Source organism: Panthera onca, chromosome C1 (assembly GCF_046562875.1).
Source record: "Panthera onca isolate mPanOnc1 chromosome C1, mPanOnc1 haplotype 2, whole genome shotgun sequence".
NCBI classification, from domain to species: domain Eukaryota; kingdom Metazoa; phylum Chordata; class Mammalia; order Carnivora; family Felidae; genus Panthera; species Panthera onca.
The window spans coordinates 61,497,207-61,516,969 of record NC_138346.1 but is presented as its reverse complement, the minus strand read 5'-3'; the positions used below and the strand labels follow the sequence as shown (position 1 = coordinate 61,516,969).

At 39.2% G+C, this 19,763-nt stretch overlaps 1 protein-coding gene across 2 annotated transcripts in view; it reads left to right on the top strand.

The window, feature by feature from the left end:
* Window positions 1-19,356, top strand: part of LOC132671157 (uncharacterized) — an 86,914-nt gene extending 67,558 nt beyond the window's left edge. For both annotated transcript variants that reach the window (XM_078451153.2, XM_078451152.2), the window contains exon 6: window positions 15,468-19,356. The gene's annotated coding sequence lies outside the window, so the exon portion shown is untranslated. The remainder of the gene's footprint in view (window positions 1-15,467) is intronic.
* The last annotated feature ends 407 nt before the right edge of the window (window positions 19,357-19,763 follow it).

Sequence of the window (19,763 nt, the reverse complement as noted above, 5' to 3'; positions counted from 1 at the left end):
CTCTTACTGAAAGGACACAGTAATGTGACAAAGGTAGGACTCAAATGTCGCTGCCAAGTGTCCAACAAATAGTTACCAGGATGGTCTTTAGGGGTCAGCTCTTCTGGGCTTCAACCTCCTTGTCTCTGCAAATAAGCTCTTTTGAGCCTGCCTGGTGGGTGCTATCAATGCTAGCGACCTTTGGTATAAAAGTTCCTTCCTCCCTCAGGCCTTGCAGAAACAAATCCTTTGGAGCCAGCCACCAAGAGACAACACAGTATTGTTTCATTTTTTTTCAAAGGGGCTGCATATGATCAGTCACAAGGCCATCTCCAGCCAGTCCAGTGCTCTCCTAGCATTAAGTCTCGTCCATTCAGCGGGAGAAGGATTTCAATATAATGTTGTATGGACCAGCTGACTCTCAGAACCCCCAGTATTGCATTAGCAGCAAGGGTTGTGGAGGATGGATATGGGAAGTGGTAGGAGCTGAGGGAGAAATGTAGCTGGTTGCCCCAAACAAATCTCTCTTATCTATAGACCTGCTTTTCATCTTTCTCCAAGAAGCAGTAAAAAATAGCTAATTATGTTTCTTGGGGACAAGGATTGTACCTTCATTGGTACCATTTATTGCCTGAAAGTTCATGGTTTTGGTTTTATAACCAAAACTAACCAAGAGTTAGTTGTCCTTATAAATTTTTAATAAAGTTTAAATGTCAGTCTCTTCAAAATAAAGGCATTAAGCACATTTTTGAAAATAAACACATAACAAGGTAATTTATATTTTTAAAAAGGAGCATGCTACATTGGTGAGGAGAATCAGGAATGCCAACCACAATGAACTCAATAGCAGAGGCTTCTCCCATGTCCTGGGGGTCCTTTTACAATCTCAAGAAAAGGGAAGGGGCCAGAAAATTACTGAGATTGGATTCCTTCAGTTTTAAGAGAATAATGGCAAAGCCAGGTTTAATTGTAGCTAGAATAATATATAACAACACTTCTGGCTATGGAGCAGTTCATCCCTGTTGTAGTAATTTTTAAAATGTGCAAATCAAAAAAAAAAAAAAGAGAGAAACAAAATGAAAATAAAATCACACATACCCCACCACTTAGAAATCATACTTTAACATTTTGGTGATTGCTTTTCCTGAAAACACACACATACCCATCTATATATATATTCATATATGTGGGACCATACTTATATACTCTTGTATTAGCTGACTTTTTTTTTAATGCAGCATAACATTGCAAATATATTTCCATATCAATAAATACATTTCTGCAATTATATTTCTACAATGTAATTTTAATAGCTACAAAGCATCCCATTATATAGGATCTACTATATGTTTTATATTATAAATAATGTGCATAACCAAATCATTAGTGTGATTATTAGACTTTTCCAGTGTTTTCGTTGTTATAATTAACAGCACTGTGATAATTGTAACTAAATTCCTTTATGCTTCGTTATTAAATCCCTAATTTCCTGAGGATAATTTCTGAAAAGTGGAATCGCAAGTTCAAAGTGTTTGTACAATGTTGTTTTTAAACATAGATTGCGAGAATTCAGTAGGCACATTTAAATATATTTAGGAGTTGCATTTCCTACTTGGAGAAAATTCTGTTGGCCTATTAAATCATCATACCCAAATTTTCATTTTCTTTCTCCATACTTAACAGATTCATAACCAATTGTAATAGGTCTTATTTTTACTGAAGTTAAAATTCTTTTATTTACTAACTGATCATTTTCTTGAATTTCTTCTACACTCGGAATCCCAATAACTGGGCTTGTAGCCCAATCTTTCAGTCTGTTAATATAGGCAAATCTCTCTAGTACTTCTATTCATTTTTTGATTAAATTGATCATATTGCATAGAACAGTGGCTGTTACTATTTAAATTAAGTGAATTTAAAGTAGAATATGCTAGGCCTTTTTGATTTGCAAATTTATTTGTAAAAGCCAGGCCCACATAGCAGTTAAAGGCTCAATCTTTTGATATTAACACAGCATGAAAAGTTTTTATATTTTGGTAGCATATACTTACTTTAAAAATATGTATATATACATAATGTATGCAATATATCTGTATATGTGTATACATACACACACATATAACATTTATTCTAGAAGTGTGCTTTGTTGCTTACAGATGTGGAATAAATTAACTACAAAGCAAAATATTTGCAAATGTGTTTTGTTATTGCTTCTAATCTGTATAAAAGACCACTAGCTAGATGCTCCCTTTTCTGCTATCTCAACCTTAGCAAATAAGAATACAATTTAGCACTTTGCTTGGTGCTCAGGAGATGCTAATGTTTAGATAATAAACAGAGTATTTGTACTTTAAATTTTAGCCTAGGTTCACAGCATGGACCACTCCATTCAAATAAAACTGAGAAAACCGTGTAAAAATATGATCCCTTTGGCGACAACTGTTATGACATACATGAATTTCCTTAAGTAAACGTGATTTGAGTATATTAGACACGTTAAGAGACAAAATACTAATTGTATATACTTGGGAAACATTGTGGACATGGGAATTGGTAAGTCATTTTTATAGGAAAATTTGATTTTTAGAAACAACAAATTGAGCAGTGGTTATGATTTTAACCATCTGAATGAAACAATGAGCTAATTATACGTAATGACTCACTGCTGTACTTTCAACACCTTCAGGGATCAATTTCACCCCAAAGTGAACAGAGCCAGCACCACATGGCCTGTTATCAAGCACTGACCTCTCTGATTCAAATGCAAAATGCTATTGCAGATGAAATTCACTGGGACAAAATGTTCAATAGAAAGATTACATTTCCAGTGGGGCAGAAAGATATTTGCCAGCATCTCATTAAGGCTTTGATACCAAGTCTTGGATTTCAATCAGCACTGAGATAGAATGGCAATAATCCAGTATCAGGAATGTATCTAGGGCTTTGTTTCCAGTAGCATTATGCATTTTTCCCATCTACAATAAAATCTTGAAAAAAATTTCTAAGGGAATAGATATGGAAAGAAATAACCTTGTAGTCATTTTAATGTCAGCCACAGAACGCATTTGGTGAAGCCTCTGCAGCCTGATAACTTTGCCTCTCACTAGGGGAGGAGAAGGTGACATCATTTACATTTAGCCCAACACGTGAAAAAGCCTGAAATTCTCTGCACCGTAAATGTAACATCAATTCTTCCACCTTTGCAGCCCCACCACCCATCATTAATATAGTCTGGCCATTTTATCGCCGGCATTTTATCCTCTTCCCCTAGAAGTAATTTACCGACTTAATGGAAATGTGAGAGATTTGCTTTAACAGATTTTATGAATTTAAGCAAAAGGTCCCACTGAACATTTCCCTCTGCAGAGAGGTTATTCTTTGGCCAGGAGGCATTTGTAATAGTTCAGTAATCAAAAAAGAATTGCCTCAGGCTTGCTAATTTGCTCAGTCTCTTAAGTAACAAAAGGGTCTAAACTCTGCCTCTCAATTTAAAGTGAGCCCATAAAAGCTTCCAGCTTAGCAAGAAATCTAAGAATCCACAATCTGAGCTTTTAACCCCATTTCAATTTGTGCAAGTGTAATATCATTAGGGGCTGATTTCTACCAAAGAGTAGCTGTGGCTTTTCATAGAATTTAGTTCCTTAGAAGAGGGGTGAGGTGGGCGAACACTTTGAAGAAGACAAACTACCAAAGAGTTAAGGCTTGTTTCCCCTGAAGAATGAGAAGCTGGGAACACTGCAAATTTCATGGGAAAGTCTCTTTCCTATGAAACTTTTGGTCAAATGCAGCCAGGTAAGAATTCTGGATCAAATTTTGATTAGGGGGTGGAAGATTTAAGTGCATTCTTCTTTGTTTGCATGGCTGCATTTGAAAAAGATACAATCGGGCAGAATTATGACACTGCGTCCACAGATGTATCCCCAGCATCTAGAATAGTGCCAGGCACTGAGATGCTCGGTAAATATTGGCTGAATGAATGAACTGTAATACAGCAGAGCCATTGTCATTGTTTGGTCAGGGAGAGACATGGTTTCTGCCTCAGGTTCCCTAAATATCCTGCCATTCCTGGACTGGCTTCTTTGGGCTGGTTGTTCCAGTTCCTCCTGCTTCCTGACACCTCTTCCTGGAACCAACTAATCAAAGCCCCCAACTTAGTGGGAAAATGTGTAACGAAGATTAAGGCCTCTTAACTGAGGAAACAAATAGAAGAAAACTAACGTGTAAATCCATAATCTTGCCCAACAACCTTGGTACTTAAGAAAAAAATTCACACAATTGAGAACCTGGGATAAGCATATTTGCTAGATTCCCAAGACAGTTCTAATTTCCCAAATCTTGTTTCACTGCCTCTTAAATCATTGGGTAACAAATGCTCATGACCATTAGACTAAAAGGCAGGGAAAGGAAAAAACTAAGATAGCAGAAAGGAGGGAAGAGGTTTTGCCAAAGCTTAATTGAACTGAATCATCTCCTCTGAATATGTCATTCTGGAAATTATTAAAACCCCCACCAAGTAAGCATGGACAGCCCATAAATAAGGTAAAAGGGTTAATAATGCAAGCTTAGGTGGTTCAGCATCTTCTGATATGCAAGGTAATAGCAGCAGTGATGAGACTAGCTATGGTTGGTTCATAAATGTCCATGAAGAACCAACCGGACAGAAAACATGGCACTTCAGCCAACTGGGAAGTGTTCTGTTTGCCAGAAACATGAGCAAGACTTTTTCCTGACCAACACTATCTTCATCTCTGTTAAAATTCTTCCTGAAATATCCTGCCACGCCCGTACAGTTCCTCCTGATCACTCTGTATGGATACCCCTAGGAACTTCACCTGGCTTATCTCATTACTTGGTTAACTGGCTAAATCATACTGAAGTCTTTCAACTTTGAGAATCAAGGAATAAAACAAATACCACTTTGGTTAGAATAAAAATTCCTGTGGACTACTGATTGCCATAGGTGACAGAGAGAGAGAGTAACACGTATAGGGATTTTGCCTCTGTAAATTATGCCTACATCTGTATTGGTTTTCAAACTGTGGACAAATTTCTGTCTTAATATAATTTTTTCATTAATTATGAATGAATTAATTATGAATTACACTACGTATGTAGTGTAAACAGTCAGATAATAATAAAGGGCTGTGCCACAAACTTCATCAACAATATCTGCTCTTTTCCCTATTTATCTTTGTTTCTACATAAAATACTTAGGCTGCTATTTCTTGATGTTTTTCAGTTTTAGATTTTACTTGACTTCCCACTATGGAAAATGAGAATATTTTTCTTACCAACACATTCTCTCCCTCATCTCCTTTTCATCTTCCCATGCAGTTATAACATAATTTCATTCAATCAGTATTCAATGTTTCCATTATTATCGTGTTGTTAACATTATTCACCACAGGCTGCACAGCATACCATAAATGCACTTTCTTTTGGTACAATGTTTGTTTTCTCTGGCAATAATTGCCTCCGATTTTCATTTATGTAGTTTTTCGGGATTCATCCCCCAACTCTCTGAAAGAAGTATAAACATCCTTCCAGTATATTCAGACACATGAAGTAATCTAGCAGTTCCATTTTAATTGTTTAACTTATATCCAACTGGAGTCCCACCTTTACCAGCTCCTATCTGGCGTGGTTGGGTCCAGGCCTGTTAAATGCTGAAAATTCCCTTCTCCCCTGTCCTATATTGCCTTCTTTGTTTCCCAGCCTCTGTCTTTTTTCTTGGCTTACTCGTTCTTGCAGAGCACTGTTACCAAATTTCTTTTCTTTCAAAGATTATAAACTTGCACAGGTGTATACACTTGTACAGGTGTTCTGAATAATAGTAATTCATGAGAGCTGCACTTCCTGTTTTGCAGAGGAAAGGTTTATTAATTATAAGGGAAAGGGAATATACAGAATTAAACAATTATAGGAAACATAAAGAGAAGAAGTATAGAGAAGAATAAAGAAAGGTTACTACATCAAATCAGGTACTCACAACACCCAACCTTTCAGCTAGGGAAGCCCTACAGTGAATAGCCTGGTTGGAGTCCCAATTGAGGGTCCCAGTGTCCTCCCCTCAGGTGAGGTTTCTAACTAACTATTCCCACCAGGGCAATGTATACACTACCCATGTGTGATCCATGGTTAGCATTAAGTTTGCTTAAGGGCAGTTGTGAGATAATCGGTTTTTCTTTCTTTCTTCTTCTGTTTTTTTTTTTTCCTGTTTCTCTTGTCATCTCTCACAATATTAGGAGCCTTGGGTCTGCATGTTTCTCTTCCCTCCCTGATCCATTCGAGGGAGCCAGCCTGGTCTGGCTCAAGGAAGTGAGGCAAGTCAATCCCTCTTGGTGTCAGGAATAGAAGGGCCAATTCTGATCCGGAGGCCAGATACGGAGCATAAGCCAACTAAGACCCCATGATTGCGTATGTGCAGTTCTGGGCAGAAATGCATGACAAGTCACCCAAACAAGTTCTATCCAGAACAACTGGCAACGAAAACAGTACTTGGTCACGGTTTTTGTTTTTTGTTTTTAGCTACATATTTTTCAGACTTGAATTTTTTAAAGTATTTTTAATGTTTATTTATTTTTGGGAGAGAGGAAGAGAGAGAGTGTGAGTGGGGAAGGGGCAGAGAGGGATGGAGACACAGAATCCGAAGCAGGGTCCTGGCTCTGAGCTGTCAGCACAGAACCTAACGCGGGGCTGGACTCACAAACCGCAAGATCATGACCTGAGCTGAAGTCAGATGCTTAACTGACTGAGCCACCCAGGTGCCCCTCAGACTTGAATTTTAACGCAACTTGAATAATACCTGAACCTCAAAGACCACCAAAGCTCCTTAGATTACCCTTTGAGACTTTTACTGTATTAGTTCAGTAATAAACCAAAACACTAATCATAGTTAGACCTATTCTTGTTGCTGTGAGAAATACAGAGAAAAATATAAGACACGCAAGGAGTCTATACTCTGAGAAGTGTGGTAGTCACAATAATGGCCTTCCAAAGATGGTCACGTCCTATCAGAATTTGTGAATATGTGCGGCCGGGTTTTTGTGCCGCAGAGAAAAAAAAAAAAAAAAGAATTTGTGAATATGTCGTTACATGGCAAAAGAGAATTAAGATGCAGATGGAATCAAGTAGGCTAATCAGCCGGCCTTAAAAGAAGGAGATGATGGTGATGGTGCTGGTGATGAATGCACCAAGTAGGTACAATGAAATCACAAGGGTCCTTAGATGTGGAAGTGAGAGGCGGAAGGTCAGAGTGTCAGAATGATGCAACATGAGGAAAATTCGACGGGCCATTGTTCATTTTGAAGGTGGAAGGTGGCCATGAATGAAGAGATACAGGTAGTCTCTAGAGTCTAGAAAGGACAGTAAAACAGATTCTCCCCTACAACCTCCAGAAAGGAACACAGCCCTGACAATAGTTTTCACCTCGTGAGAACCATTTCAGACCTCTGAACTACAGAACAGTAAAATATTAAATTTGTGTTGTTCTAAGCCACTAAGTTTGTGGCAATTTGTCACAGCAGCAATAAGAAACTAACGCAAGGAGGTAAGATAAATACACACACAATTAGCAGTTTCATCAAGTAGGATTACGTAATTATTACAAGCTTAAATTGTATAGCTTGTATCAAAAGCTGAAGGAGATCCAGAGATGTGAATATGTAGTAGCATTCACTGAACATGTAAAAGATGCCAGACACTATGTAAAATGCCTTAAATTTGACATCTCATTGGGTTAATTCCAGTGATTTGATAGTTGTAAAGGAAAGATGAAAAGTAGAGAGATATTTGCATCTTTGTAAGAGGCTTACATACTCATCAGATGTGAATTTAAATGGAATTTGGATTGTTGTGCTCTTTTTAATTGTTTTGCAGAATGTTCCATTTAGAATAGCAATCATGGATGGGGCGCCTGGGGTGGCTCAGTTGATTAAGCACCCAACTCTTGATTTTGGCTCAAGTCATGATCTCACATTTTATGAGACTGAGCCCCACATTGGGCTCTGTGTTGACAGCACAGAACCTGCTCTCCCTAGCTCTCTGTCCCTCCCCCACTCTTTCTCTCTCTCAAAATAAACTTTTAAAATAGCAATCACTTTTTAAAGTATGGCTGAGCATAGACCTCAGCCTTTTGAGTTGAAAGTAAATGACCCAACTCCATCTATTCCTTTTAACCATTAAACACACAGAGACACAAAGACATACATCTTGACTCAACTAGCCAGCCTCCAGAAGTGCTGGGGGGAAGTCTGTAGACTGAGAGTATCTCGCATGATGTACGTTAACCTGGTTGAGTTTTTAGTATGTGAACAAATATGTTCAAATCTCTTGATGAAGGTACCTACTCTCTCAGTCGTTGACGCATGCCACTTGAAACCTAGGTTCAAAGACGGAAAAATTGTTCTAGTTCCCTAAATTATTCTGTTGAGTCAGCGGTTTTATTTTCTCTTACTAACTAGAGTTTATCTTGGAGCTCTAGAAATTGATTACTTATTTGGGCACAAACTTACACCAAAGAGCAGAACTTAGCATTGACTCCTTCCTACTGAACAAGATTAACCCTTCACGTGAGGATAAGGCAAGACTTAAAGTCACCTTGATGAAATCCTCCTAAAACAATTCTACTTTAAAAGCAGTGCAAGAAAAAAAAAGCTCACCTATGCATCCCTTTCACATACTACGGATATACCTTGCTATATTTTTGCTTTTCTTTACAATAAGCAGTTCTAGTTGTCTCGCCTATGGGTATTCACAGACATATAGTCTTTTCTCTGAGAATCTGAACTGTTGTTAGTGATTAGAATTCTAAGGCAAATATGCCAAGAAATGACTACAAGGGCCTGATTATCCTATAAACACTCTTCAGTTGTTGATTATTTGTCACATTCGTCCTTAGCAACAAAAGGTTCTTCCTTTCCCTCCGTGAGAAGTTGCAATAATGTTTTCACTTGAGGCTCCAATTGCCAGGGTTGTGTAGGTATTCTCAGTGCTGGGAGTGCTACTACAGTGCCAAGAATGTGGGAGTTTTAAAAAGAGGAGTATGGGATCTCAAATATGACAATAAACAACTCCCTTATGGGGGTGCCTGGGTGGCTCATTCGGTTAAGAGTCCAACTTCAGTTCAGGTCATGATCCCATGGCTCCCGAACTGGAGCCCCGCATTGGGCTCTGTGCTGACAGCTCGAAGCCTGGAGCCTGCTTCAGATTCTGTGTCTCCCTCTCTCTCTGCCTGTCCTCTGCTCGTGCTTGCTCTCTCTCTTTCTCAAAAATAAATAAACATTAAAAAAGTATTTAAACAATTCTCTTATGTAAGTTAAGACATTCCTTGTCTGGCCTCTCCCTGGTTGCAAGTTCTTGTGGTTTACAGCAGTTAGAGGAGAAAGAAAAATGCATCTTCTTTCCTGGCCGCTTGGTTGCATATGCCATTTGAAGAGAAACATCATGCATTTACAATGCAAACCTTTTTTCTATACACAACCCAGACTTGAAAAGAGAAACTACACCAAAATCCAAGGAAATAGAAGAAAAGAAAATCAGAGGAAGCTGGAGGTCAGTAAATGTATTAAAGGATTAGGGGCCAAGGAGGAAAGAAAAGAATTCTAACTCAATTCATTAGATTAGATTGTTTAAGCAAGCCAGTAAGCAATGGGCTTGGGAAGCTCTAGGGTTTTTGTTTTGTAATGTTTTTACATTTTTAGCCACTTAATAGCTGAGTTACATATTTGGTCAATGAATGTCAAATCAGTAGAGCATATACAATTTCAAGTTCTTAAAATAAAGATTCAAGGTGAGGGAATAATATCTAAGGGAATATTTTGGTTAAGACAATTAAGACTTGAATAATATCTTTCTCTGCTTCTCAAAATAACAAAATCTACCTTCTGGATTTGGATACGATGTCTTAATTCTACTCTATACTATTTCTCTAGGGATATTGAAGGGGAAAATGTTGATCCTTTTTTTCTTTTAGTAACTGTTGAAAGTGAACTGAGTGAATGGCAATAACTCTTTAGGAGAAGTTTTCAGAAAAAGGAAATTTTCAGTTTCATGATTAAATTCTGAACTAAGAAAGCAGTGTCATCTATTTTGTCTTTTTTAAGTTTGTTTATGTCTTTTGAGAGAAAGATACAGCATGAGCAGGAAGAGCAGACAGAGGGAGAGAGAATCCCAAGCAGGCTCCGTGTTGTCCGCATGGAGCCCGACGCAGGGCTCCACCCCATGAACAATGAGAGCATGACCTGAGCCAAAATCAACAGTCAGATGCCTAACCAACTGAGCCACCCAGGCCCCCCCCGTATAATCTATTTTAGATGGGTAATAATACTTAAGTAAGTATAAAAAGCAAAGATTTTATCTTGTTTTCCTAGCTGCAGAAGATTCTATTCAATTCACTGAAATACCAAGGAATAAAAGAGCTAACATTTACAGAGTGCCTACTGCGTGGTTTACAAAGCGCCTACTATGCTGTGGGTGCTGTGTGGTCATTTACAGTACATGTAAACCTCAGTGAGGTGCTAATATCCTCATTATTCAGATGAGAAAAGTGTGGTTCAGAGAAGTGAAGGAACTTGTCTGAGCTCATATAATTTGAAATTGACAGGAACAACAACAACAAATCCAGATCTTAGTCCAGAACATGTCATCATTCCACCCCCACTCTGTGCCCCCAGGGAGCTGTCTGGTGGTGGAAATGACAAGCACTCAAAAACATATAACCAAACTAATAATATAAATACCTTTAGAGATGGTGCTTGGTGCTTCAGAGGAGAGTCAGAGAGAGAGAGAGAGAGAGAGAGAGAGAGAGAGAGAGAGAGGTCATTGGGTTGGAAGTGCCAAGCCTAGGCTTGGCCTGAGTAGAGCATGGTTTGGAATGTTTTTGCACAACAGAGGGGCAGCCATCCCACCCAAACCCTTCAGCCTCGCCTTGGAGTCCTGCTGACCAGTGGAGACACATCTGATTAGGATACATCAGCCAGTCACATCTTCCTGAAAAAAAGTCTAGGTCCAGGGCATTTCTGACTTCCACCATGCCTGCCTGCTTGCTCTCGCTCTTGCCTGGCTCACCGGCTGCGTCCGTCATATCCGCTTGCCGCCTTTCTCTCTAACACCAGCCTCGTTGATTTACTCTCAGTTCCTCAAACGCTCCAAGCTCCCTTACACCTCCCTCCCACGTTGGGACTTTTGCATGTGCCTGTACTTCCACTGTGCTTCAGCACTACAGTGTACTTCAACACCTCCCCTCGACTTCCCCACCCCTAATCCATCAGGGTTTTTAGGTGGAATCCCCAGAAATGGACTCTGGCTGATTTAAACTTAAGAGGAATGCATTGGAGTATATTGGGTGGTTCACAGAATTTCCAGGAAGGGTGGAATACCCAGATTTGGAGAACAGGAAAAAAACAAAGCCAGACAAATGGAACTTCAAGCAAAATCAGACCTAGAACCAGTCTGAAGAAGCTGCCTTTGCCCCTGAATGCAAAGCTCTCTTAGACAAAGGAATCCTGGAGTCATTGCTCTAGAAACTGAATGCTGCTACCACAGTCACTGCCACTAAAACAAATTCTTGGCACTGCTTCTTGGTATCACTGGCTCCTGCCTTGAGCAGGTAACTCTGCTTGTCCAAGCCTGGGTCATGTGCCTAAACCCCAATGCAAGGAAGGCTAGGAAAATGAGTTAATGGGCTTTGGAGAATCCTGCCTCCTACCAGGACTCACGTAGTGGAAAGGCCTCAAACATAGGAAAGGAATTCGGATACAAAGTGGCCAGAAAATCCCATCCCTTCTTCCCCTGCTTGCCTTTTTCAGACTGGCCACTTTAGAATTCAGATCTTTGTTGTAATAACTTGACCAGTTAAGATCAATAGCTTGATCTTAAAAGATCTTCCATCGGTTATTATCTGCACCAGGCTTGTTCCTTCACAGCACTTAGCACAGTTGATCACTCTTCATTTGGACTATATGGTTCGTGAGTATAGGGACCTTGACTGTATCGTTCACAGTGTTTCCTAGTACCCAGGATCATGCCTCACCCGGAGCACTGTCACTAAATAGTTGTTGAATGAATGAGTAAATGTGTTAATACTTGGAAGGCAGTGACTCTATCTGCTTAACTGCCTTTAGATTAAATGTAGCTTTACATTGAAGAAGGAATTTCCACAAATTATACTGGGAATTAATTGGGTAACTATAAGCCAGAGCCACAGTCTAATTAATCAGCACAATACCGTATACAATTTTGCATTTCCGTTATTTTTTTTATTTGGTGGTAATATTTACCTAACTGGCATGTGATCACGTTATGGATTTTCACTCAGCAGTTTCTGTTCAGAATTGGCCACTTCTCTTACCTGAAAACCTAGAGATTAAAAAAAAAAAAACTTTTAAAAAACGCATATCGTGTTCTCTGTAACAAATCAGATATAATCTTGTGTGCTATTATATGTCAAGTGTTTTCTTATACAGAACTTCATAACTGAAATCCAGAAGTGGCAACAGTGACTAATGACTTTCCACTTCTGTCGTTATACCTTTGTAGGAATGTCTTCCCCACCATTACACTGTTAGGTCTCTTAATGGTGCTTACCTGGTGCTTTTACCAACTATAGCATCTCAGTAAATATGTTTTTAATTCACCACTAGCTTTACAGTAATGAGCGTAGCCACTCAGTCACCACTTCCAGCAAGCTGGCTCCTGGCCCTGTGCCTCTGGAGTCTGAGCACAGTTTAATCTGTCTCCACCACAGAATCTGAGACCTTGACTTCTAGGGCTTGTCTTACAGATCTTTGCATTTTCCAAAATGTTCAACATAGGTCTGGACACACATTGTTACTTGGTGAGTGTTGGCTGCATGAGGCTAGTGGCTATTTTAAAATCTCTTTTAAGGTGCATGTGTTCTATCTCCACAATTGGTATAGTGCTCTGTAGGCATTGCCTATGGTCACTGCAGCTGCCTCCCTGTCCCACCACCCCGGGAACTCTAGAGCCTATACTACATGGGCTTTTAAGGATCCTTATCCTGCTTACAAAATTGTGTGCAGGGGCACCGGGGTGGTTCAATTGGTTAAGCGTCTGACTTTGGCTCAGGTCATGATCTCACAGCTCCTGAGTTCGAGTCTTGCATCGGGCTCTGTGCGGACAGCTCAGATCCTGGAGCCTGCTTTGGATTCTGTGTCTCCCTCTCTCTGCCCCTCCCCTGCTCATGCTCTGTCTCTGTCTCTCTGTCTCTCTGTCTCTCTCTCTCAAAAACAAACATTTAAAAAAAGTGTGCAGTATTTTGTGTGTAGGTGAATTTCTTCAAGGAGAGATTGCATTTTTCACCCACCTGGCTAATGAGTTAGAAAAGTTTAAGAAGTACTGTTCCAATGGCTTCTAAATCTCAAATTATCTGTTGGAAGTATAGGTAGAGAACGATTCTCCCTACATGCATCTATCCCTGTATTCCCTGGAAAAGTAATAATAGTTGTAACAGTAATAATAATAAACATAAACATCATTGGACACTTACTATGTGATAGTCACTTTTCTTAATACTTTTCATGTATTTCTTTTTTTTTCCTTATTTCACCCTGAAACCCTATGAAATAGGTGAGTCGGCTACCAAAATTCTGTTTTAAAATATAAATTAGAACATGTAACAGTTCTGGTTAAAAATGCATAGGGGCGCCTGGGTGGCTCAGTCAGTTGGGCATCCAACTCTTGGTTTCAGCTCAGGTCATGATCTCATGGTTCGTGAGTTCAAGCCCCACATCTGGCTCTATGCTGACAGTGCAGAGCTGCTTGGGATTCTCTCTCTCCTCTCTCTCTGCCCCCCCCCACACTCGTACTCTCTCTTTCTCAATATAAATAAAAAAAATTTTTTTAATGCATCAGTGGTTCTCTGTTGCCGTTAAGATAAAACCCAAATTGGGGCACCTGGGTGGCTCAGTCGGTTAAGCATCCAACTTTAGCTCAGGTCACGATCTCACGGTCCATGAGTTCGAGCCCCGCGTCGGGCTCTGGGCTGATGGCTCAGAGCTCAGAGCCCAGAGCCTGCTTCCGATTCTGCGTCTCCCTCTCTCTCTGCCCCTCCCCCGTTCATGCTCTGTCTCTCTCTGTCTCAAAAATAAATAAACGTTAAAAAAAAAAATTAAGATAAAACCCAAACTTATTGGCATTTATATGGTGGACCCTGACTGTTGAGTCCACCAGTTTTGCACAGTGGACAGCTCCAAGAGGTAGACTCTAGACCAAGGTCCTTGGGACCCAGACGGCAGCAGTTTTCATTTTTGTTTTTAAACAGCAGAACCTTTGGGGTACTTGGATGGCTCAGCCAGTTACGCATCCAACACTTGATCTCAGCTCAGCTCACGATCTCACATTTTGTGAGATCGAGCCTGGCATCGGGCTTTGTGATGACAGTGTGGAGCCTGCTTGGGATTCTCTCTCCCCACCCCCTCTCTCTCTGCCCCTCTCCTGCTCACGTACTCTCTCACTCTCAACAGATATAAAAAAACATTTGAAAAAATCTTTAAACAGCAGAATCTTTTTCTTTTTTTTAACTAACAAAACCATTATTAACCCCAGTGTGCAAGATAGGTAAGACCACCAGTGTTTTATCAACATGGATTTATTTTACACATTCAGCTTTATAATATTTAACATTTACTTATTATATAAGTTAATAAAACAGCACACTTTTGATAAACACAAACATTTGAAATGGGGTTGATGGGATTAATTGCAGTCTTAACAGCAATGTAAACTCTGAAGAAATTTGAACCAGAGGCTTATGGCCTTTCTAAAATATTTGTGCAGGATTCTGGGATTCTGTGGAACACAGTTTGACAAAACACTTCAGCATTAAGTTCTTCCCACAAAGCAAGCCTTTCTCAGCCTTAACTGTTCAAACACTGCTAAAGATGCCATATTCTTTCATGTCACATTTCCTATGTCTGTTATGTGGATGATATCATGCTCTCTGAGAATATTTGAATCTTTCTGAGGGGTTTTTATATCCACACCCATGTGAACAACTCTCTCTCCTGGACCATCTAACTCTTCTTTGCCAACTCCTCTTCTGGGTCCTGTTGTCTCACTACCCAGAGCCATTCACTGTTAACATATTGGTGAATTTCCTTCTAGTTTTTTCTCTGCATAATTGTTTACAAGTACTTGAGATCATACTTTATATATCAACTTATATTCTTATATTTTTCACTTACATTATAACAAAGGGTTTTCTCACATCATCAATTCTTCAGAAACATAATTTTAGCAGTGGTAAATGTTTCCACCATATTGCTTCTACCACAATTGACTTCAGTTATTCTCTAGTTGGACATCCAGATTGCTTCTAATTGTTCACAATTATTTTTAAAACTCACGACAATGTAAATACTCTTTTTAAAGTTATTTTTGTAAAATTGACTTTCAGGCATTGAACAAACTGTTTAATGATGCAAACCTTTTTTTTTTTTTTTTTTTTTTTTTTTTTTTTTAAATTTTAGAGAGAGAGAGAAAACTCCAGCAGGAGAGAGGGGTAGAGGGAAGAGAGAGAGAATCCTAAGCAGGCTCCATGCACAGCCCAGAGCCCAACACAAGGTTTGGTCTCACAACCCTGGGATCATGACCTGAGCTGAAATCAAGAGTGGGACCCTCAACCAACTGAACCACCAGGTGCCCTGCAAACATTTTTTTAAAAGTTATTTTCCTAAAGGCTGCAACAAAGTGTAAGCAGGTAAGAACATCTGTCTACTTATTGAGACCTAGAAGTTTTACATAGTTTCTAACTTGATAGCTACAAAGTTATATTTCCTTGTTTAAATTTGCATATCTACACTAGTAGGAACTGAACATTTCTACACATATTAGCCATTTGTAGTTACTCTATTGCAAACTATCTTTTTCTTTGCCTATTTATTTCCTAGTATAATGGTAATTTTTCTATGATTTCTAGGAGTTCTCTGAACGTCAAAAGTAATTCATAAGTAGTACACTCATTGATTTTAATCCAAATGTTTTGCCACACAGCTGCCGGAAAACAATATATCAGGCATCACTCCTATTTTTCCTCGTTTACTTTGTTACATTGAGAAAAGCGAGATTCTAGTTTGTGACATCTGAACTATCAGAATTGTAAATCTGTAAGGTCCAAAGTAATAAGTACCACTATAATTACATTGTAATTCATCCAAAAGCCAATGACTATTTCTTTTTTTTTTTGTTTAATGTTCTCTTATTTTTGAGACAGAGAGAGGTTGAGCAGGGGAAGGGCAGAGAGAGAGGGGGACAGAGGATCCAAAGTGGGCTCCATGCTGATAGCAGTGAGCCTGATGCGGGGCTCAAACTCACAAACCGTGAGACCATCACCTGAGCTGAACTGGGACACTCAACGGATTGAGCCACCCCGGCGCCCCCCAGTGACTATTTCTTGAGAACCCATTATGGGCTAGACATTGTTCTTAGGTCTAGGGACATAACGGCACTAAGCGAGATAGGGCCCCTGCAGTTTACTGTCGGATGGCACAAATACCGTTCTTTTGAAAGTGTGCAATTATTCAGAGAAAAGCTTCTTAGGCAGTAGGTCAAATGATGAGGGGGCTACTAGTGAGAGCATCATAGCCGGCACCCAGTGACAACTGATGTAATAACCTCTCTGGCCCCAAAGTCCTAGAAGCTGACAGTTGAGATCATCTAATTCCACCTATTGCTTCATTTCTATTCCAGTCTCTAAGATTAATTAGGTCCAGGGTCAGGGATATAAGGACTATGGGACTCATACCTCTTTGTCTGCCTAGAGCCACCCTTAATGTTAATCAACTTCTCACCATGTCTTCTAGCTACTTATTTAAGGCCATGTGTGACCAAATCCCTGCCTGCCATCCCAATTCTAGGAACATATCCCTCCCTTGCTGGCTTCCTTCATCACTACCTAATTTTCTCCTTACTCTGTTAGTTCTTTGGGCCCAGGGCTCTCTTGGTTGGACTTTATCACTGTGGCTGGATTCTTATTTCCTGCTGCTGCATTTCTCTCATGAAGACCATCTGCCTGGATCTGATGCTCCCTAGTCATGCTTGCTGCAGCCTGCTCACTTAGCATCACAGATGTCTTTCTGTTGCCTCCAGAAAGCATTTAGGAAATGGAATCAACAGTGGTAGATGAGGGAGATATGAAACCCGAAAAGGATGATTTTGCAGGATTGTGCTTGGATGACTGAAGGAATGATAGTTTCATTCTGTGAGACTGGAAACGGAAGGAGCAGGTTTGCTGGAAAAAATGACAGGTCAGTTTTGGACATGTTGAATTTGAGGCTTGCCTGCAGGATCTCCAGAAGATATCCAGTGGAGAGTTGGATGTATGTCTCAAGAGCTTAGGGGATAGTGTTACATTGTATAAATATCTCTCAGTATATAAGTGTAAGTATATTTATATATCACATACATATTATATTCATACATACACACAGACAACATTTTAAAAGCTAAGCGTCTGTCAGTGATCAAGATTTCTGGAAAGATCACTGAATCTTGGAAAGTTCTTTTCCCATTATGCAAATCTGTACATTTTGTTAATCAACAGTTCTGTATAATCAGAAGCTCGTTTCCATGTTAACGTAGAAAGTCTTAACCACACTGAAATTTGCCTAAAGTCAGTAAGGTCAGATGTTGAATAAATAGTGATTCAAAGAGGAATATTACAGATCAAGGCTTCTAACCTGAAACTTAATCAATCCGGGTCTGATTTGAGCTTTACGCAGGGTTTGTGTTCGTTTAACAACGTTTCGCCTGCCAATCAGTGATTGTTTTCCACCCCTCCATTCAAAAGACAACATATTGAATACCTAAGAGAAACTTTAAAACAACAATACAAGATCTGATTCTACCACAAGAAACTAAATCAATACAAGAGATTCTGGGGGCAGAAGAGTATCTGCCTACCACACTTGCGGGGGCAGGGTCATATACTCCTTTAATGGGGCACTCATAATTCCCATCACAGTTAATGGGAGTTGCAGGTGTGTACTAGGAGGTGCGCAAACCTTGCTGTCTCCATCAGAAAATGATTCCTTTTGTGTTGATCTTCTAGCTGTGTTTTCATTCTACCTTTTAAAACCATTACACCTAACAGAGTTTTGAGTGCATTATAGGTAACTTTAAGAAGCCATCATTATCTTCTCTCTCTTAACCACATAATAGGGGGTAGAAAAGTGAGAGCACAGTATATACACCACGCTGAGGAGAAGGAACTTGCCTTGAATTTTTGAACCCTCAGCCTATTTTCTGTAATGCTCAGTGGTGAATCACTCTTAAGTGCTCCATCATTCACTAGGATATGTGCTTCCTGCCAAAGGTTACCAGATTACAAAAGTATCCTCGGCTCAGAAGGGACTCATAATTCACCATCACCTTATTTTGACACTAAGAGAGAAAATATGTGCATCAAGACAAGTAGAGGAAATAATGAAAAAAAAACTGTATTAAGTTAACAATGCAGCAAACACTCCAAAGGGAAAAATACAGACTAGAACAATAATAAGGATAATAGAAAAGTAAGGCTATTAAATTATGAGCAGAGATTTGCTGGCCAGCTCATGAACCCTCCCCTGAGTGAAGATAGTTTCTTAAAGAACTTCATTTAGGCATGAGAGGAAATGGGGAAGTTAAGAGAGTTCCCAAAGTTGGAGGAAAATAGGTAGTTGTGCCAATATCTGAAAGACAAAGTCCAATACATTTCCTGAAGGTGAAGGAAGTATCTGGAAAATATTAGCAACACAATGACTTGGAAGGAGATGTTAACATGCAAAAGATAAACAATGCAAGGTCACAGAGGCAGGGTGGTGGAAAACTCAGGAACTTAGACAACCAAAGTGAAATGTTAGAGGATTCACATGTAGAAAAAAAACGAGAGACACAATATTTATGAAAAGGTCCTGAGAAATGCTGTATGCTCTTCGTCTGGTAAAAAGGTCGTAGGAATGTATGTCTTAAATTTTAGTTCATCTCATTTTAGCAAAGTTATAACCAAACGAGTGACATTTACAGAAGAACACTAAAAGTGTGATTACCAGAAAGCTTCATGCATTGCTAATGCAGCTACAATTTTCTTTTTTGCAACATAATTTCATCATAAACTTTGATGAAAATGCATATCACAAGGTTGTCAACAAACATTTTTAAATGCTATGGCTGGCTACCTGGGAAAGACTTACTGAAGGCCCTACAATATATTGAAAGGCCTGGATCACTAAGTAAATGTAACACATTTCTATTCCTTGCAAATTCCTTCCTCTTCTGATCTGGGTGTTGTACCTTTCTGATGGTTTATATGTTCGTTGGTTTAAGGGGCACAGTTCAATATCCTCCTTTTTTCTTTACTTTTTTTAATTGAATATAATATATATACATACATATATGTGTGTGTGTATATATATATACATATATATATATTATAGTAAAGAGGACCCTTTATAAGGGTAGAATTTTTTTTTACAAATTATATAAATCCATAAAATTATACTTTAACAATGTTCAATTGTACAATATTTTATAGGTCATATAAATTTGTGTAAACTACACCCAAATCAAGATGTGTAACATTACCAGCACCCCACAAACCTCCCATGTCCCTTTCCAGTCAATACCCCCATACCTTAATAGCTACTAATCTGACTTATAGCATTAGTTTTGCCTACTTTAAAATTTCATATAAATTAAACCCTGCAGTATGTTCAATGTTACTTTTATAAAACGTTCTATAAGTGGACATATTGAGTTCAAGTGTAACTCTGGATATGAATGTGTTC